Source organism: Panicum virgatum, chromosome 2K, assembly GCF_016808335.1.
Source record: "Panicum virgatum strain AP13 chromosome 2K, P.virgatum_v5, whole genome shotgun sequence".
In the NCBI taxonomy this organism is placed as follows: Eukaryota; Viridiplantae; Streptophyta; class Magnoliopsida; order Poales; family Poaceae; genus Panicum; species Panicum virgatum.
Genome location: NC_053137.1, coordinates 27,248,874 through 27,269,906, shown reverse-complemented (window position 1 = coordinate 27,269,906; position 21,033 = coordinate 27,248,874). Strand labels below are relative to the sequence as shown.

Here is a 21,033-nt window from a genome sequence, read left to right as displayed (position 1 = left end):
GTCGGCTTCCAGTGGTCAGGAGGTTATTATCAGCGCAGTGGAACCTTCTGGATTTCTTCATTAGATGGAGGCTAGACCCACGGACGGTATTCGCGTGGTGTCTGAATTCCCGGATGTCTTTCCGGATGATTTGCCAGGTATGCCGCCTGAACGCGACATCGAGTTTTCTATTGATCTCTTGCCTGGCACAGCTCCTATTGCAAAGTAGCCCTACTGCATGGCACCTATAGAGCATGAGGAAGTTAAGAAGATAAGAAGATTATTGATGAGTTGCTAGCCAAGGGCTATATCCATCGCAGCTTCTCTCCTTGGGCTTTCCCATTGTTGCTAGTAGATAAGAAGGATGGCTCTAAGAGAATGTGTGTCGATTATCGGGAGCTGAATGCAGTTACTATCAAGAACAAGCATCCACTGCCCCGTATTGAGGATCTCTTTGATTTGCTTCGAGGTGCTCGTATATTCTCGAAGATTGATCTGCGTTTGGGTTATTTTCAGCTGAGGATCCATCCTGGGGATATCCCGAAGACGACATTCACTTGCAAGTACGGGCTATATGAGTACACGGTCATGTCCTTCGGCTTGACTAATGCCCCGGCTTTCTTCATGCACTTGATTGAACATGGTTTTCATGGATTATCTAGATGTCTTCAGTGGTGATCTTCATTGATTATATTCTGATCTTCTCCAAGATAGAGGAAGAGCATGAAGAGCATCTGAGGCTCGTGTTGCAGAGATTGAGAGAGCATCAGCTGTATGCTAAGTTCAGCAAGTGCGAGTTTTGGATTGACGAAGTTCCATTCCTCGGTCATATCATCTCCAAGGGAGGTATCGCAGTTGATCCGAGCAAGGTGAAGGATGTGCTCGAGTGGGAGACACCGCAGACGGTGAAGGATGTCCGGTCATTCTTGGGCTTAGCAGGATATTATCAGAGGTTCATTGAGAGTTTCTCCAAGATCGCGAAGCCTTTGACTTCCTTGCTAGAGAAGAATGTGGCATTCATATGGACTGATGAGCGTCAGATGGCCTTCGATGAGCTGAAGAAGAGGTTGACTACGGCGCCAGTCCTTACTCTGCCAGACCAGAGCAAGAGGTTCACGGTGTACTGTGATGCTTCGAAGGATGGTCTTGGTTGTGTTCTGATGCAGGAGGGCAGAGTGATTGCTTATGCTTCACGGCACTTACGTCGGCATGAGCTGAATTATCCCACTCATGATCTTGAGTTAGCCGCAGTTGTGCATGCTCTGAAGATTTGGCGGCATTACTTGTATGGGCAGCAGTGTGATATCTATACTAATCACAAGAGCCTCAAGTATATATTCACGCAGAATGAGTTGAACATGCGGCAGAGGAGATGGTTAGAGTTGGTCAAGGACTATGACCTGGAGATTCACTATCATCCTGGGTAAGGCCAATGTTGTGGCAGATGCTCTGAGCCGAAGAAGCTATGTCAACATGGCCGTTGCTTTCCAGATGCCTCCAGAGTTATGTGAGGAGTTTGAGCAGTTGAGTCTGGGTTTCTTGCATCATACTTCGAGTGCAGCATTCGAGGCAGCCCCCACACTAGAGGCAGACATCAGGTAGCATCAAAAGGAAGATGAGAAGCTGCAGGAGATCTGTGAGTTGCTCAAGAAGGGCAAGGCTCCTCATTTCAGAGAGGATGATCAGGGTACTTTGTGGTACAAGAACCGGATCTGTGTGCCAGATGTGAATGATCTCCGAAAGTTGATTCTGAGTGAGGCCCATGATACAGCTTACTCTATTCATCCGGGCAGCACGAAGATGTACTATGATCTGAAGGAACGTTTCTGGTGGTATGGGATGAAGCGTTCAGTGGCAGAGTACGTGGCTATTTGTGACACTTGTCAGCGTGTCAAGGCTGAGCATGAGAGGCCAGCAGGTCTGTTACAGCCTTTGAAGATTCCAGAGTGGAAATGGGAGGAAATCACTATGGACTTCATTGTTGGATTGCCTCAGTACTCAGAAAGGGTACAACTCTATATGGGTAGTAGTGGATCGATTGACGAAGGTTGCTCACTTCATTCCAGTGAACACTACTTACTCCGGTGCTAGACTTGCAGAGTTGTACATCTCTCGGATTGTCTGCTTGCATGGTGTGCCCAAGAAGATCATATCTGACAGAGGGTCTCAGTTCACTTCTCGATTCTAGGATCAGCTCCATGATTCGCTGGATACGAAGCTGTGTTTCAGTACGTCTTATCACCCTCAGACAGATGGGCAGACAGAGAGAACCAACCAAGTGTTGGAGGATATGCTGAGAGCCTGTGCCATTCAGTACTGGTACTAGTTGGGATAAGTGCCTGTCATATGCTGAGTTTTCATACAACAACAGCTACCAGGCCAGTCTGAAGAAGTCCCCCTTTGAGGCAATGTATGGCAGGAAGTGCAGGACTCCTCTCTATTGGGATCAGATTGGTGAGAAGCAGCTCTTTGGCCCTGATATCATAGAAGATACAGAGCAGATGGTTCAGGCTGTGCGAGAAAATCTGAGGATTGCACAGAGCAGGCAAAAGTGCTATGCAGATGGCAAATGGAGAGACCTGACTTTCAGTGTTGGTGATCATGTATACCTGAAGGTGTCTCCGATGAGAGGAATCCGCAGGTTTAATGTCAAGGGGAAGTTAGCACCTCGGTATGTTGGTCCATTCAAGGTGCTAGAGAGGAAAGGCGAAGTTGCTTATCGCCTGGAGTTGCCTACCAGTCTCTCTGGAGTTCATGATGTCTTCCATATATCTCAGCTGAAGAAGTGTCTGCGAGTACCCGAGGAGCAGGCACCACTAGATGGAGTAAATGTGCAGGAAGATCTGACCTATACTGAGCATCCGGTGAAGATTCTGGAGACATCAGAGAGGGTTACGCGGAACAAGCGCATCAAGATGTGCAGAGTTCAGTGGAGTCATCACAGTGAAGCTGAGGCTACATGGGAGCGAGAAGACGAACTGAGGAAGACATATCCAGATCTCTTTGCTAGCCAGCCCAGCTAAATCTCGAGGACGAGATTTCTTTAAGGGGATAGGGTCTGTAACACCCTAGTTTAAATTTCAGCATTTTATAATAAAGTTAATTGGCTTTATCTAATTTTCTAAGGTTTCATGTGTTTAGTATTTCATTTAATCCAATTTTGTTCCTCAAGTAATTAAAATTTTATCATAGGTTAAACTTTGTTGCTGCATTCATGCTGGAGCATTTATTTTATTTGCTTGTGTGCATAAGGTTGTTGGATTCAAATTTTGAATTTGAATTCGAATAGATTTAGTTTGAGTTAGTTTGGAAAAGGAAAGGAACAGAAAAGAAGAAAACCCAGCAAAACCCCAAACCCAGCACCAGCCCAAAACCCACACTGACCCGGCCCAAGAACCTCACCGGCCCAGTCCTTCCCTCTCCCACCTCCCTCACTCGCGCGGGCCCAATCCGTTCTCCCCGCTCGGCCCGCACACGGCAGCCCGAGCCGGCCCAGCACGCGCCCCGCCCTCCACGCGCACAGCTCAACGCACGGCCCAACCCCGCGCCTGCGCGTCGCCCGTGCATTGCCCCTCTCTCCTCACGCGACACCGGGCCCGCATGTCAGCGCTCCTCAGTGCGCGCGTCGCTCGCCTCCCCCGTCACTGACACCGCGACCCCCCTCGTCAGCGTCCACCTTCCTTTCTTCCACCTCGCGCCCGACTCCTCTGCTCCACTCCGCTAGCACCCCCGCTGCCCGTGGCCCCGCTCCGCCCCGTGCGCATGCCCGAGGCCCACTGGCCAGCCATAGCACGTCCTTCCTCCTTCTAGAAGTAGCAGCCAGAGCCCGAGATTGCGCAATCCGTTGCCCGCGATCCGCTTTCCCCGCGCAGAATCCCGCCGAGATCACCGGTGCTCGCCGCCATCGTCCTGCGCCGAGGATCACGGCCTCATCCTTTATTTGACCCCCCGCACATCTCCCTACGCCCTCACCTTCGCCCCCGTCGCAGCCAGAGCCGAGTCAAACCGTGCCGCGCCGGATTCCGCCCCGAAGCCATCACCGCCGGTGAGTCCGCTTCCGAGCAATTGCTCACTGCCTTGGGATCTTGGATCCCTCTGACCCCTTGTTCTTCTCCCCAGCGACGCCGTGAGTCGAATCCTGCAGCCCCGACGCCCGGAGGACCGCCGCAGCGCCCCTGTCCACGAGCTCCGCCTCCGCTCCGCCGCCGGTCAACATCGCCGACGACTCTGCTCGGTCTTCCAGCCCAATCTGAAACCTCGGTGAGCACCCCCAAGCCCTCCCCGTCCTTTTTCGCTAGTTGTTTTCACTAGTGGCGCGCCCTGTTGCCCCAACCCCGCGCGCCGGTGACCCAGAGCGTGGCAAAAGGTGTGCCGCGACTTGCACGTCCTCCCTGGCCCCGTTGCACACACCTCCCAGCTTTGCCACAGCCCGAATGTGCGCGCTCCGGCGAGCCTCGCCGCACGGACCTACCGCTGCAGCTGCTAGCGCCGCCCTGAGCCTCCCCGAGCGCCGATTAGAGCCCAGGTGCATCACACGTGTCGCGTAGACAACCCTAGACCCAAACCCTAGCCGGATTGACCCCGGGAAGGCCGACATTGGCTACTTCCGGCGATCCCCCGCTGCGGGAACCCCTGCTCCAGCGACAACGCCGCCGCCCCGCGCCCCAACTCTCCTGAGTCTTCAGATCCCACATGGACGCCCGCGATTAGAACCCGAGCTGAACAGATCTAGGCCACCAGATCGAGATCCAACAGCCTGGATCCAAGGATACCGATTCGGCCTGTCTCTTTTTCTAAAGAGACCCCCGGTTTTGTTAATATCAACCCGCACTCCTTTGTAGTTCAAAAGTAATTGCAGTTAGGCCCAAAACTTTGCAAGGACCCCCCTGACCTTCCTAGAATTTGAACCCGCCATCCAGCCCCTATTCTTTTGCACGTTAGACCCCATATTTAATGTTTAATTATGTTTCAGTCCTCGGTTTTGCCCAGAAACCCCCTAGAACTCTAGTTTTCTTACAAATAGGTCCCTGGAACTTGTTTTAGCTCTAGTTTTTGCATTTTAGCTCCGTTTTAGGCGTTCTTTATGTCCACGCGATCGTTGTAATGTGTAGAATAGTTTCAGACTAGTTTAGTATGTTGTTTTTATGTACTGATGTACTGTTTCTTAGCTTTTGTTAGTATTTGCTTGTATGCTTATTGTTGTGCATTGTTTTTGGCCATGTGTTCGTGAGTAGACGTTGATCCATCTGAGGAGCCCCAGTACCAATACCCGGAGCAGCCGTCTTTTGACCAGTTTGAGCAGCAGCAGGAGCAGTACGAGGAAGGTATGTATAACATGAACAACCTATCACTCTTAAATACATTTTCATACTGCATTTTAATATTGTATGCCTATAAGGATTTCCTAGCCACATTTATCCTTTATATAATTACCTTGGGTTGCATTTTTGGTTAGTTGTGCTAGGTGCCGCGCTATAACACACTTGGTCCTTTTTAATTAATTTGATTAATGGTTTATGCAACTTAATTATGAGAGTGGCCCTCTGTGTTGGCTTGAGTGGCTCACGTCTCGTTAAAATTGGTTTTTGTTAGAAACATGGTTTAGGGGGCCAGCACGGTGCTTAGTGCTTGGTTGGCCACTCTCCATAAGGACCGGTTCATAGAGCGACAACCTGGGACAACAGCGCTACCACAAGACTGGAATGGGACAGTCTTGGATTACTAATTAGGTCTTTTTGGTTTGAAGTAACTTACCTGCGGGGCAAAGGGTGGTAAGCTTCAATGGTCTCTACTCCTCCGGCTGGTCTGTGCTTGGTTTGCGCACCTGTGCTTGTACCCCCATGAGGTGGGCCCCATCGTCGCCGATCTAACTCTTCGCGGTTACGCCTTACCAACGAGATTCTTTGTAACAGCCTCGTAGTGAGTTTGCTAGCCATCTCACCTAAGGAAGTGTGATGGACAACTAGCGTAGCTCACGACTTGTGGGTAAAGATGTGCAACCTCTGCAGAGTGTAAAATTGGTATACTAGCCAGTGCTCACGGTCATGAGCGGCCCAGATCCTCCTTTTGATTAGTGGGGTTATCTTCCTTTGACGAGGCAGGTTTCCCCGGGTGGCATGGTTTGGTTTGGTTCTCAGTAGTATCATGATTAATTTTGATTAATTACTATGTAACTAGGTTTATGGTAATTCACCAACTTGTAGTAAATAGCTTTAATAAAATTTTGCAATACTTTAAAGCTAATGCAGTTGAGTCAGCCAACCTTAGAGCCTCATAGTTTGTGTTATACTTGTTGAGTACAAGTTGTGTACTCACTCTTGCCTCTTCTCTACTTTTTCCTCTTGGATACTCTACTGCTGCTCAGTTCCTACCGACACGAGGGAGTTCGCTCAGCGCTACCAGGACTACGAGGACTTCTAGGCAGTTTCAGTCTCCCAGTCGACGTCCCTGTGGCGCCCTGCTCAGCTTCGGAGAGTTTTTATCATATTTGTACTTCGCTTCCGCTATATCAGACATTTTCGTCATTAATGTAATAAATAACATTCGTATTCGCTTTATTATATCTTTTTACGCGATATGTGCTGTGATATATTGTTCATTCTGTTGTATATACGTGTGACTTGATCCTGGCACATATATGATTGCTCGGTTTATGTCCTTTTATAAATCGGGTGTTACAGTAGGCCGGCCGGCCGGCTTGGGATTTCTCCCGTTTTGGCTCAATTTTGTATGTTGTGTCCCTGAAATCACAAGTGCACCAAAACTCGTGGAACTCATTAATGTTAGTAAAAATTGTGTATTGTGGTCCTGAGAGCCTGAAATCCGAAGGAATGTTGGCAGTAGAAATCACTGAAAATGACCGCCAACAGAGGACGAAGGCCCTTTGCCCAAGAAAACTGCCTAGAACAACTACAGCCACTCCCGACCGATGGAGTGGGGCTACCCGACTGACAAGGGTGAAGTGTTAACCATGGCGAACAAACAAGACACGCTAGCAACATAACTCTATAATAGGGGGCCCCACCTTGAAGTATAAAAGGGGGGATCCACCACACGTAGGAATGGTAGAGAACCATTCCTTCACTACTCGAAGGCTTGTAAGCTCCCCGACAACTTTGAGCACCTGGGCTTGAGCAATATAGAGAGAGCACCACCCCTCGTACTAGACGTAGGGCATTACAGGCCCGAACCAGTCTAAATCTCTCAAGTCATTGTGTGCTAGACCATTCCAATTAGACGCGCGAGACACGAGCAATCAAGTAGTTTTGTAGCCGCCCAATTCTGGCTGTGACGGAACCATTCTAGTGAAGTTGGACGATGAGATTCCACAGGGGTAGGCCGGCCGGCCTGGCCTAGGGCGGCCGGCCTGGGAATTCTCCCATTTTGGCTCATTTTCGTATGTGTTGTTCCTGAAATCAAATATTCACCAAAACTTATGGAACTCGTTAATGTTAGTGAAAATCACAGTGTTATGGTCTGGAAAGTATGAAATCCGAAGGAATGTTGGCGGTAGAATTCACTAAAAATGACCGCCAATAGCCACCACGCACTAACTATGTAGGTAGGTTCAATCCCCCAAAGAACGACTCTTGGGATGGCCTGGTGGCAGCAGTGCAAGAGGATACAAGGGTCCCCATGATCAGCTGCTCAATCTATGACAAACACTACGAGCAATGCCTTTGCGATCTGGGGGCAAGCATGAACATCATGCCCACGGTAATTTATGAAGAACTCAGGTACCCTGCTCTTTCTCCCAACAACTACGCTTGTGTAGCTCGCAGATTCGTCCATTTGATATCCCGAAGGGATATTCAAAAATATCTTGGTGCGAGTACGAGATTCCTTCGTCCTTGCCAACTTTGTGATAATGGATATTGAGGGTGACCTCATAGTTGACCTCGTACTTGGGCGACCATTCCTAAGGTCTGCCGAGGCAAGGATCGACGTCGGAAGAGGAGAAATCCGTTTCTGTGTCGGCAAGGATGATATGTTTTTTAGGTTCAAGCACAGGGAAAAGCAGCGCTTCCTAATATAACAGGACAGCGAAGGGCAAGCACTCTGGGGTGCACGATTACCCCAGCCAGAGCACCAACCCCCCACACCTAGGAGGAAGAAGAAAACAAAGAAGGTGTGGCAGAAGGTTGAGAGTTCGGCTTCGTCCAATTCTCCAGGACAAGCCGACCAATGGTAAGAACAACGGATAAAAGTCATGCATGTTGAACTTTAAACGACGCGCCATTGCCAAAGATAAATTGGTATTTATCTCATATTTGTTTCTCCCTGCCTTTTTCAATTTCTTTCACCTCTTTTGTTTTGTATACCACTGCATGTTTAAAGTTTTGAAAGATGTTTTCTGCATGCTAGAATTTTTCTAGCACTTTTCCCTTTTACAAAAAAATACCAAATTTTTTTTTTAGTTTCAAAATCCTTTGGAAAATAATTTGGACATCTCTTTCGAGCAAACTTTGGCCGTGCACCACATTACCAAGGCATATGACCGTTGAGGAAGCATCTGGCCAAAGAGGGGCACCAGGAGGCCCCCCTAGGGCCGGCCGACCCAGGGCCAACGGTCCTGGGCCCCACCTTCTCCAACGGCTCCCTGACCATTGTGGCCTAGCTCTCCTCGGGTGCACACACCAAGATCACTTTAAATAGAGGCCGAGAGAGGGGTGTTGAGCTCTCTCATGCTCACACACTCACTCACACTCCGTCTCACAAAGTTTGCTCGGGTTTTCGTTGGATTTTGGCTCAAGTTTGGTTGCAAGAAATCTCTCTCTCTCTCTCTCATTTATTTGCTGCAAGATTGTCTACACACTTGGAGGAACAACTTTTGGGTAAGAGTTTCATTCGCATTTCAGTAACGTAACCCGAATTGAGCTGTTCACGGGGTAGGTCGTAAACTTTCCGGAGCTCTCAAAAGGATGACGAGGTCAAGCTCATCCCGTTCACGGGGTGAGTCGAGCTCTTGTCATTCTCCTGAACCTACATCAACACCGACCATGGTGGACGATAAACAAGACTGTTGACGCTCACTAACGATCATTTCAGAGCGTCAATATTGCCATAATAAATCGATGGACTTGCATTTCTTACACTCATGCTACTAATAAATCACCGAATTCCACATGTCCCTCTAGATTTCTATGAGTGCAGGTTTTATCTGAAAATGGAGGGCAATCATACCCTTTTGGCCAAGGAGCAAACACCGACTAATCAGACATCGCGACATATGGATAAAAAGGCCACCAGAGAAGAAATCTAGCAGGAACAAGGCCAAGCCATGCCCCAGTGACAAGTGGGCCTCGAAAGCAGCCCATGGGGCAAAGGAGAAGGTTGGTGGGCCCATTGGGAGGCCGGCCAACCTATAGGCCAGCTGACCTGCCCATGGGCCCCACCACCTCAATCCTTCGATGTGGCAGCTCCTCATTGGATGATGAAGTCGGTTCAAGAGGTTCCATGCACAATTCCCAGCCGTGGAGAGGGTGGCTCCCCTCTATATATATGAGGGGAGAGGCTCCATTTCAAACAACACACATCCATCGAGCCAACACATATTACTCAAGCTATTCTCTCAAGATGTAGTTCATCTTCTCTTGTAGAGGTCTTAGGATTAGAGGAGTTCGGGTTTGAGTCGTAGTTTGAGGTCTTAGAATCTTCTTGGAGAGTCCGGTATGTCTTTTACCTTCTCTTTATGTAATTCTCTAAGTTTGTACTAGATGCTTATTTATTTATTCAGTACTTTGGTTCATATGCTCTTGTTGTGTATGTGATCCTTCTTGTGAGTTATGATTGTCTTGAGTGATTCATATGCATAGACTAGTTTGTGTATCATGGCTTTGTTTCATCTTTCTTAATTGGGCGCTCTAGAACTAAGGCCCCGGATAGACAAGGGTGTCCTTGCACAAGGGTAGAGTGGTGCTCGTTAGCGCAGGCGTGGTGCCTGGGTTGATGACCGCGTTTGAATGCAACTCTATCCCACGGTTTGTAGAGGTAGCCAGCAGGTGGTGACAGCCCTGTTCGAGCCTGAGTAATCATCCACGTTCGGGTAGAGGAGTAGGAGGTACATAAAGTCGTCGGATGTGCAGGCTCCTCCTGTTCATCTGGATGCGGTCTCCCTAGTCCATTGATCAGGCTTTTCTTTTGTGTATGAACGACTCAGTTCAGTTTGCTCATGTGAGTACGATAGAATATGGCTCTAGTTACCCTTGATCTTGCTCTTCCATCTCCGATGTCCTAGGCATATTATCTAGTTGTGCTTGCGTGTTCTCTACCCTCTTTTACCATGAATATTATTCCCTTGTTCGGATCATTGACATTAATCCATAGTGGTTCCTCCTGACTTAATTAAATTGTATACATCACCGCCTTCCCTGCGGAAATATAAATGACACCCCGGGTTACTCTCGGGTAAAATTCTACGGCGGTACTCCGTGCGCTTGGGGATTTATTCGTGGCTCATGAATTACCTGCCACCCAATTGGCGTCTGCGGGCGTCATCACCGTTTCCCGGTGGTGACGTTGGTAGGTGCCAACAAGCATTTTTGGCGCCGTTGCCGGGGAAGGCGTAGGTTAAAGAATTTATTTAAGTAAGGAAAATCTCTATGGTTAGTGGCTAGTGATCTGGCAGGACAACCATGCTGTCTTCTTTTTGTGTGAAGACAGGGGTAGTCTCCGATCAATTTCAATTCGCCAAATGAATTTCATGACGAATCCGAGTCGACTTCAAGACAAGCATGATTTGGCTCTCTTGACTTCGAGAAGTCAACACTTCGGCAATTGAATTGATCATGATTGCATCCAACCTTGGAAAAGGCTCGAATTCTTCATTTGAAGAAGTGCTCTATTATTGTTGCCTCATCACCAATGGCAATGAACACCGCATCAACTGAGAAAGCGACCATATTACAATGCAATCCAGGTAAGTAAATTCTAATTCTTATCTCAGGGCAGTACCACGGGATGATATTATCATTAGAAGTTCAACCTGATCAGAAGAGGACCAAATGATAATCCCGAGTACCCCGGACACGACATCTAGGTACGAATCTTTCCGACAATCTTTACGAAGCGAGCTCATCTCGTATCACCTCGGAGATCACTCATGGCAGTTGATCCAGTCATCGCATTGTCGTCAGCTCCTAGAGCTATGGCCCAGAAGACACTCCGTGATTACTCTGCTCCGTCTGCTAGCCAGGTCCTGACCGGACCCAAGGTTAACACTGGAGGAGAAAATTTCAAGATCAAGACGGGTCTCATTACGATGGTGCAGGCCAGCCCATTTTGTGGCAGGGCCAATGAGGATGCCAGCGCTCATCTCCAGCAATTCCTGGAGCTCTGCAGTACTTTTGTTATCAAGGGTGTATCGCAAGATGCAATTCGGCTCCGTCTGTTTCCATTTCCTCTCTTGGGGAGAGCGAAGCAATAGTTTTATGCTAACAAGGCTGTTGTGGATACTTGGGACAAATGTGCCAAGGTGTTCCTCTCGAAGTTCTTCCCGACGGGCAAAACCAATGCTCTTGGTGGTCGGATTTCGAACTTCCAGCAGGCATCAAATGAGTCAATTCCGGAAGCTTGGGAGAGGCTTCAGGAGTATATTCTGGCGTGTCCGCACCATGGAATGGATAATTGGCTCATTCTACAGAACTTCTACAACGGATTGACACAATCATCCCGTGATCATGTGGATGCCGCTGTGGGTGGAGCTTTCTTCTCGCTGACCATTGAAAGAGCTACATCTTTGATCGAGAAGATAGTTTCCAACCAAGGTTGGAGCGATGATCGCCTCCAACCGCACCAGCGAGGTATGCACTCCGTCAAGGAGGCCGACATGCTCGCTATGAAGATTGATCTCCTCCTCATGAAATTTGAGGATTATTCCCAAGATAAGGCTCAGATGCAAACACTTCAAGCCTTGGAAACTCGCATGACGTATGAGGTTTGCGGGAATGTTGGACATTCGGGCGACAATTGCACTAGAAACCCAAGAAGAAGCTCTATTCCTCAATGGCAGCAATGGGTTTCGTCCACAAGGAGGTCAGGGGTGGAATCAACCACGCCCATATTACCAAGGAGGTAATGGGAATTTGAATTCTTTCGGTCCTAAGCAGCCTACCTTGAGAGATCTTGTCTACGGCCAAGCGAAGATCAATGAGTCCCTTCAGAAGAAGTTGGCCGCTACAAACAAATCTATGGAGACCATCCATGCCAAGATGGACGGATTCTCCACTACTATGAAGAACTAGCTGAGTTTCAATAAGGCGCTAGAAACTCAATTGGCTCAACTAGCTGCTACTACACCTGCTGCTGAACTAGGGAAGATTCCGGGGCAACCCGAATCAACTCTAGAAAGCGTGAATGTCATCAATGCTATGTGGAAAAAGCCCCTTAGCAGAACATCCCTCAGCTATGCAGAGAAGCTCACATGCCCAAGAAGAGGTGCATGGGACGAGCTAGCAGCCACAATAAGAGAATATCCCGGAACCCCAGTGATCAGCTGCTCAATCTTTGATTATGAATTTGATCACACCCTTTGTGACCTTGGAGCCAGTGTTAACATCATGCCCAAGGTGACTTTCAAGAAGCTAGGCTATCCATCAATTTCTCCTACCACTATGTGTGTTCAGCTAGCAAATTCCATGATAAGATATCCAGAAGGAGTTGTGGAAAGGTTAATGGTAAAAGTCAAGAATACCTACATATTGGTGGACTTCGTAGTCCTTGATATGGAAGGAGATCTTGGAATTCCGCTCATACTTGGGCGACCATTCCTCAAGGATGCAAATGCTAGAATTGATTTGGGGAGAGGAAGAATCAGCCTCCGTATCATGGGAAAGACCATGAAATTTAAATTCCAAAACAAGAAAGAGGTATTCCTGATTCATGAGGATAGTAAGAAACAAGGGCTATGGGCAGAGCCCGGTTGGGATGATCAAGACTATCACCCCTGTTCCAAGCCAGCTTGGGAGGATTGGGAAATTCATACTCCACTAACCGAGCCAGTGGAAGATGATCAGAAGATCCCTGATTTCATCACCAATACAGTATGGGAAGATCTAGAAATCATCTATCCAACATCCAAGGATCTTGTTCCTGCGCCGCCTACGCCACCAAAGAAGACCAAGAAGGTGTGGCGCAAGAAGAACGAGATGTCATCGACCGCTACTACATCTCTAGGTACGGACGAAAGAACCTCAACCTGATCAGGTATGGAGAAAGGTCCTGCTTTTTGACCCTAAACTAAGAGCTAGCTTGGGGGAGGTTCCCTCCCCTAAGTCAACTGTATCCCTTTATTTGCTTTCAATAAAAATTGATAAAAACTTCCAAAAACAAAATAAAAATTTACTGCTTTATTTCCCTTTTCCATGATGTGCGGTAAGAATGTTTTAACTCCCTTTTGATAAGTTGAAAGGATGAGTTTTGCTTTGCTCTATCATGTCTGTTGTGCCTAGTTGTAAAATAAGAGTTCTCTTGAGTTTATATTCATTGGTTATACAAATATGGTGCCTATAAACCTGAAAGTTCCATGGGTTGCATATGCTTGATCCAAGTCTAAGTTGTTGTGAGTTTAGATATGGTAAATAAGGTTATGCTAGCTTGTTCTAGTGATGCTTGATGTCTGGAGTAGTTTTCGAAAAAAATAAAAAGGCAAGTTTCCCAGCGATATGCAATGTCCTACCAGAGCCATATGTCATATTCCATGAAAAATCCTTATACATATGTTGCTTGATATTTTATTGAGTTTTGTCAAATTGGGTGACCCTTGTAAGATGCTCTTCATGCTTTCTCGATCATAAGCACGTACACGTCCCATCCATTTGTTATATTCCTACACTGGAATTAGCACCACCATTCACTTCACATCTATAAATGCTCCATGTCTTGATGATCTCTCTCGTAGAACATTTCTAAAATAAAATAAAGTCAGATTATGGTTTCCCTAAAAAAGAAAAGAAAAGATGGCATGCCAAAGAAGCATGACCCAAAAAAAAGAGTGAAAAAGGGGGTAACCATGTCTCAAAAAAAAGAGAGAGACAGGGATGATTCGAGAGAGAAAAGCCATTACCTCAAGGAGTAAGCCATATTCATCCATCTATCCATCCATTCATACACTTGCACCTTTTGATCGAGATTGCATGACTTGTTTCTCCATGGATCCTCTCTTTGACTTTACAATAAATAGAATTCAAGTGTGCCTTGTTCTTATCCTATCTTGAGCTCCACAAAGGCTTGTAGTAGTAGGGAAGATCAAAGGCAAACACTGCCCTAGTAAGGAAATACAAGATGAGTGCCTCAAGAGAGTTATCCTAGAGCTTTGCCATGTTTTCAAAAATCTTTCAAAAAAGTGTCTCCAGATGGATTGAGGATCTATGAACAAGTAAGTACTGCTTTATGCACCATTCTAACTCTCAACAGCCCAAGACAATGAGACAACTAAAAAGCCCCATGAGGGAGTAAGGTAATTGAGCAAAGGTATGCTAACCAACTTATTTAAGCTTATAGATGAATCTCTTTGCTTCAGACTATGACATGACAGGTAAGGTACGAGTCAACGTGATTTTCTGATCAACAACCTGATTTGTCCTACTTTGCTTGGGACGAGCAAAGGACAGCTTGGGGGATCTTGTTGACGCTCTCTAACGACCATTTCCAGGCGTCAACTTGATCAGAAAATCATGAGAGTTTGCATTTCTTACACGCATCCTTATCCAATAAAGTTCCTAAATCACACTTTACCTTTTAGAATATGCAAGTTGTGTTTTCAAGCTAATATGCAGGTTACAAGCACACTTTGGCCCGACACAAAATCACAGAAAATATCAGAGTACCGATTCAGGCTCAAATGGACCAAGTGAAGCCTAAGAACTGAAGCAAACCCAGCTGGGGCAGGCCGTGCCTCAACTTTAGGACAAGGGGAGACCAAGGCAAGCCCATTCCAGGAAGTTGGGGGAGGTTGGTTGCCCGGGCAGGCCGACTGACCTACCTGGTGGGCCGGCCAGGCCTGTGGGCCCCACCGCCTCAACCAAGGCACGTGGCGCTTCCCTATTGGCTCACAACATCGGTTTGGGGTGCTGCGGCTGGTGGCTCCCTATTATAAATAGAAGGGGTAGAGAATAGAACACACACACACACACACCACACACCTCTTCCTCTCTTGCATTCCTTGCATAGTCTTTAGGCTTAGTGGAGTTTAGGAGAAGTCTAGGAGTCATCGAGTCGCCGGAGTTGCTCGAGAGTCTGGTATGCATTCATCTCTAGCTCTCTCTTGTAATATTAAGTCGTTTGTAATAGAATTAGACTATGGTTACCGATATCTTTTTGAAGTATATTCTGAGTTATCGAGTATATGCTTCTTGTCATGGTTGCGTTATTATTCAATGCTTGCATTGCATGATCGCCCTGTGCTGGAGATGGTTAGTCTTTTGTTCTTAGAACTCTATCAACTGCTCCAGTATTCATATGATTGCTCTAGTGTGATGTCTGTCCATCCGGAGGGTGGGGGCTCCACGCGGGACACAAGAGTATCCCTTACTAGTGTAGACATGGTGTCTAGATTAGCTAAGAGTTGCCGGATGTCAACTATACCCATAGTTTGTAGAGGTAGCCCGCAGGTGGTGACAGCCATGTCCGTGCCTTTTAGTAATCCTCCACGTTCGGTATGGGGGGTAGGAGGTACATAAAGTCGCCGGGGTGTACGGGCTCCTCCCGTTACTTCAATAGCGATCTCCCTGTTGTGTAGTTTAATCTCTGACGAGCTAACTAATGAGAAAGTGTAGATATAGCTAGCCTAGCACAGCTGACTCGAGCTCTGACTTTTACCTTGCTCCCGGCCTAAAGGAACCTTTATTCTTTTATCCAAGAGAGTAGTTTGTGTGTGTGTCACACTACCTCCTACCATGTTATTATCTTACCCCTGTTTATGCATGAGAATATCCAATCTAGAAAGAGCTCACCAACTGATCTATATATTCTCTCACTCAATTGCCTTCACTGCAGAAATGTAAATGACACCCCGGTATACTCCCGGGTAAAATGCTACAGCGGTATTCCGTGCGCTTGCGGATCTATTCGTGGTTCATGAAATACTGCCGTCCCAAATTGGCGTCTGCGGGCGTCATCTCTAGGTGACGTTGGTAGGCGCCAACAGTGATAATATTTTTTTACTTTGAATACTTATTTTCAACATGATTGATTAGAAATAGATGCTTACCCAGAATGGTTAATTGAACTAGAATAATGAAAACTAAAATCAGAAGTAAGGACCTACTATTAGTTGCTTTTTTCTGCAAAACAAACCCCTCTAGCCAAAAAGCCTTGCATGTCTAGTTAAGTGGACTAAGTTATATCCGTTGACGGGTAAGTCTTGCTGAGTATTAGTATACTCAGTCTTGCTTGTGGCTTTATTTTCAGGTGTACACTTGGGGTTTGGATTGATGTCATGTACGGGCTTCATCGTGACGTCATGTTTCGTCGATAGACTATCGTTTGTTTTTTCACTGCAATAATGAACTCTGATGATCTCTTTTATGTTCAAAAGCATTTTCTATATTTTAAACGCAGTTTGTAATAAATTTATGATGTACTCTGTGATGTAAGAAATGATGAAATGTTGTAATCTCTGGACTCGCCTTCGTGTGAGTTTTGTGCAAGCTTTGGGTTCGATCGACGCGTACATGGATTATTCGGGATTTTACCCGACAGCGTTGCGGGATTACTCCGTTTGAAGTGCGTGTTAACCCGTATTGCCTTTATGGAAAAGGTTAGCGCACTTGAGCCAGATTAATTCGGGCGGTTCTGCCACAGAAAGTATGCGAGGGGAAGGCGAACAGGTGGACCCTACACATGAGTGGACCAGGCGGGCCCCTCCAGTGGACCTACACCCGTCCGGGCTGGATTGGGTTCGGGCTGCTCGCAGCGGCCCGGAAAGGTCCTCTTCGTTCTCGACGAAGACACCCGCCCGGTAGAAAATCTTTACCAAGGGGGAGGCCCCCCGGATTACTACGCCGTGTCTCCCAAGGGAAGGCGCGGCTTCCCCATAAAAACATCATGATTACGGAGGAGCTGTGCGATGGTGAGCCGGTTGGATAGGCTTATCTCTGAGCCGCGTCACATCAGGGGTAAGTGGACGGTGGCTGGGGCGTGCCTCCATTTACTGCCTGTCCCATCACGGTAACTCCTTACCTGACCCCGGCCGCCTACCCGGGGTTGACCCAGGTCACCCCGGACGAAGGGCGGGCGCGTCGGGTCAGAAGAAGACCATCCCAAGATGTCCCACGGTGCCTCGGGCAGCACCCCGGACCTCCTGAGGTACCGCATCCTCCCGAGGTGCACCCCGAATGCCCCAGGGTGGGCCTGTCAGACTAATCGCTCAACTGAAAGAAGCAGGGCAAGTTGGTGGACGGCGCCCGCACCCAGCGTGGGATGTTCACACCCAAAGAAGAATATTCCCAGCACAATTTGCATTCTATAAATAGGAAGGTCCCAAGGCATGTAAAGGGATCGGCTCCCGATCCCAGAAAAGGAATACACAAGAGCAAGAACAAAGGACGTAAGGTATTACACTTTCGAGCGGCCTTAACCTATCTAAACCACGGTCTCACTCATCTCCCTCGAGGAAAATCTCACTACGTGTTACACCCCTGGTCAAATCTCTAAACGGGGGTTCCCAGAATCCCTGGTCACGGTACTCACCCACCGTCAGCTGGCGCGCCAGGTAGGGGTGTTGGCGCGTGAAGATCTTCCTCGTCACGGAGCTTCACCAAGCAAGATCCATGGCGAACTGCTCTAACTGTTCTGATGGGGAGAGCGGCAACGAGCGCACACATCCACGCTGTAGACCCCCCAGCGCTCCTCGCATGGAGGCGGGGGGCTCACCTTCTTCGATTCCAGCCGATGGGCGGGCGGCTTCGTACGCCACCGCACCGCCGCAGCTCAACACCCCGAGAACCAAGTCTGGAAGCAAGAAACGCTGGGATGGCCGCCCCATAGTGGTGACGCCATGGGACGGCACGCGATATGTCTTAACGATTATAGAAGGATCTGCAGGCACATGGATATACCGTTGTAGCATTTCACCTGGAAATATTCAGGGTATCGTTATTTATATTTTCCCAAGGGATGGCTATGATGTGTAAAGATGTTTACTAGATACATAACAATAACAATTATGAGAACCTCGTCATCCTCTTGATAGCTCCGGATATCTTCTGACCTGTACCCTTCATGCTTGCTACAAGAGCGAACAAGAATGAACAAGAACAACTCGATTCGGGTTACGTTAGTGAAATGAAAATGAAACTCTTACCCGAATGTTGTTCCTCCAAGTGTGTAGACAATCTTGCAGCAAGGAAATGAGAGAGAGAGAGTTTTCTTGCAATCAAACTTGAGCCAAAATCCAATGGAAACCCGAGAGCAAAGTTTGAGAGAGTTTGAGAGGGAGTGAGTGAATGAAAGTTGAGTGTGAGAGCTCAACACTCACCCCTCGGCCTCTATTTAAAGGGAGAATGGCCGGGCGCCGTTGGAGAGGCAGGCCACAACGGTCATAGAGCCATTGGAGAAGGTGGGGCCTAGGAGCCATTGGCCCTAGGTCGGCCGACCTGTGGGGTCGGCCGGCCCTAGGGTGGGCCCCCTGGTGCCCCCCTTTGGCCAGTTGCTTTCTCAATGGTTATAAATTTTGAAAATTTGAGTGCCCGGCCAAACTTTGCCTCGAAAGATTTTCAAAAAATATTTTTCAATGGATTTCAATGCTCAGAAAATATTTTTGGATTTTTATAAAAACAGAAAAGGTGCTAGAAAAGATTCTAGCATGCAGAAAAAACAATTTTGGAAATTTCAAATATGTAGTGGAAAAATTTCAAAAGTCAAGAAAAGCAAATTTGGCGGAAAATTAAATATGAGATACGTACCAATTTACCTTCGGCAAGGGCTCGTTGTTTTGAGTCTGACGAGCGGGACCTTTCTCCTGCACTGACTTACCATTGGTTGTCTCATCCTAGAGGACTGGACGAGGCCGAACTCTCAACCTTACGCCACACCTTCCTTGATCGTCTTCTTTTGTTTCGAGTGGTCGTAGGTACTTCAGGCTGGGGTTCGGGTGAACCCCAGAGTGCTTGCCCTTCACTGTCTTGTTGTATCATGAAGCGCTGCTCTTCCCTTTGCTTGAACTTGAAAAACATGTCCTCCTTTCCGACGCGGAAATGGATTTCTCCCCTTCCTACGTCGATCCTTGCCTTGGCGGACCTTAGGAAAGGTCGCCCAAGTACGAAGTCGACTCCAAGGTCGCCCTCCATATCCATTACCACAAAATCGGGAAGGATGAAGGAGTCTCGTACTCGTACGAAGACATGTTCAGCTAGCCCTTCGGGATATCAAACTGTCGAATCTGCAAGCTGTACGAGCATAGTTGTGGGGGAAAGAGCAGGATATTCGAGTTCTTCGTATATTACCTTGGGCATTATGTTCACGCTTGCCCACAGATCTCATAGACATTGCTCGAAGTGCTTGACGTAGATCGAGTAGTTGACCATGGGGACCCTCGGATCCTTTTGCACTGCTGCCACCATGCCATCCCAAACGTCGTTCCTTGGGGGATTGTACCTACCTGCATGGTTAGTGCGTGGGGACCGCAGGGGAAGGTTGCCCCACCCGGTAGACACCATGTTTGCGGTTTCAACGGTAGATTTGGGTTGCCCCGGGATCTTCCCAAACTCAGCAGCAGGAACGGCAGCAGCAATTTGAGCCAGTTGTGTTTCTATTATTTTGTTGAAACTTAACTGATTTTTCAAGGCAGAAGAAAGAGTTTCAACTTTTGTATTTATATTTTCTAAAACATTATCATTGGCAGCAACCTTTTTATTTAAAGATTCATTAATTTTAGCTTGGCCAAAGACAAGATCTCTCAAGGAGGGTTGGTTTGAATTAAATTTTGAATTGAAATTTGAGTTGAAATTGTTACCCCCTCCTTGAAATGGTGGGCGTGCTTGACCCCACCCTTGGCCTCCTTATGGACAGAACCCGTTGTTGTTGTTGTTGATGTAGGCCGCATCTTCGCGGGTCTCGAGGCAGGCCTACATCTTCACGGGTCTGGAGGCAGTCATTCCCTGACTGTCCACCATTACCACAAACTTCGCACGTCAAGTACGAGTTCATGGCTTGGACAGGAATGAACATTTGCTGTTTGTTCCCTTCGTCGAGTTTCTTCAGTAGGAGGTCCATTTTGGCAGCAAGCATATCCGTCTCCTTGACGGTATGCATTCTGCCCTTGGATCAAGACTGGGAACGCTCCTTGTTCCAGCCCTAGTTGGAGACCATCTTTTCAATCAAGGCCTTGGCCTTGGCAATCGTCAGATCAAGATAGGCTCCTCCAGCAGCAGCGTCCAAGTGGGCTCTTGATGTAGTCGTTAGCCCGTTGTAGAAGCTTTGGAGTACGAGCCAGTCATCCATCCCATGATGACGACAAGCGAGTATGTACTCTTGGAGTCTCTCCCAAGCTTCCGGGATGGATTCCATCCCCGTCTGCTGGAAACTTGAAATTCTTCCTCGCAAGGCATTTGTTTTGCCGAGCGGGAAGAATTTGGCGAGGAATGCGGCGGAACATTTGTCCCACGTGCTGACAGCTTCCTTTTTCTGATAAAACCATTGTTTCGCTTTCCCCAGGAGGGAGAAAGGAAATAAGCGAAGCCTGATGATGTCGGCCGTAACACCCCATATGGTTACGGTCTTGCAGAGCTCCAAATGTTCTGAAGAAACTCAGCCTTGCTTGTGGCACTGTTTTTCAGGGGCTAACATTGAAGATCTGTTTGCAAGTCTTACTTGGCCGTGTACCTTGCCTCCGGGCTGGTCTGTTGAGTGGGATGGCCCTTCAGCTGGTGCTGACCACCCTCCCGCTGAGTGACGCTTTTCGTACGGGCTTTATCGATGTGTCACACTTTTCGCCAGTAGTCGTTTACTCCTTCCGCTGCAATAATAAGACATGAATAATTTGTGTAGTTCAGACTTCTATAGTACTTTGCTACTCTGAACATGGTTTGTAATAAATTTTCCTTTCCGCTGCAAACT

The 21,033-nt window shown here is 47.7% G+C and overlaps 1 non-coding gene across 1 annotated transcript; it reads left to right on the top strand.

Annotated features, from left to right (window-relative positions):
* The first annotated feature begins 20,416 nt into the window (after positions 1–20,416).
* Positions 20,417–20,523, top strand: LOC120696314. Its single transcript, XR_005684091.1, has one exon. It is a non-coding gene; the product is annotated as a small nucleolar RNA R71 (small nucleolar RNA).
* The last annotated feature ends 510 nt before the right edge of the window (positions 20,524–21,033 follow it).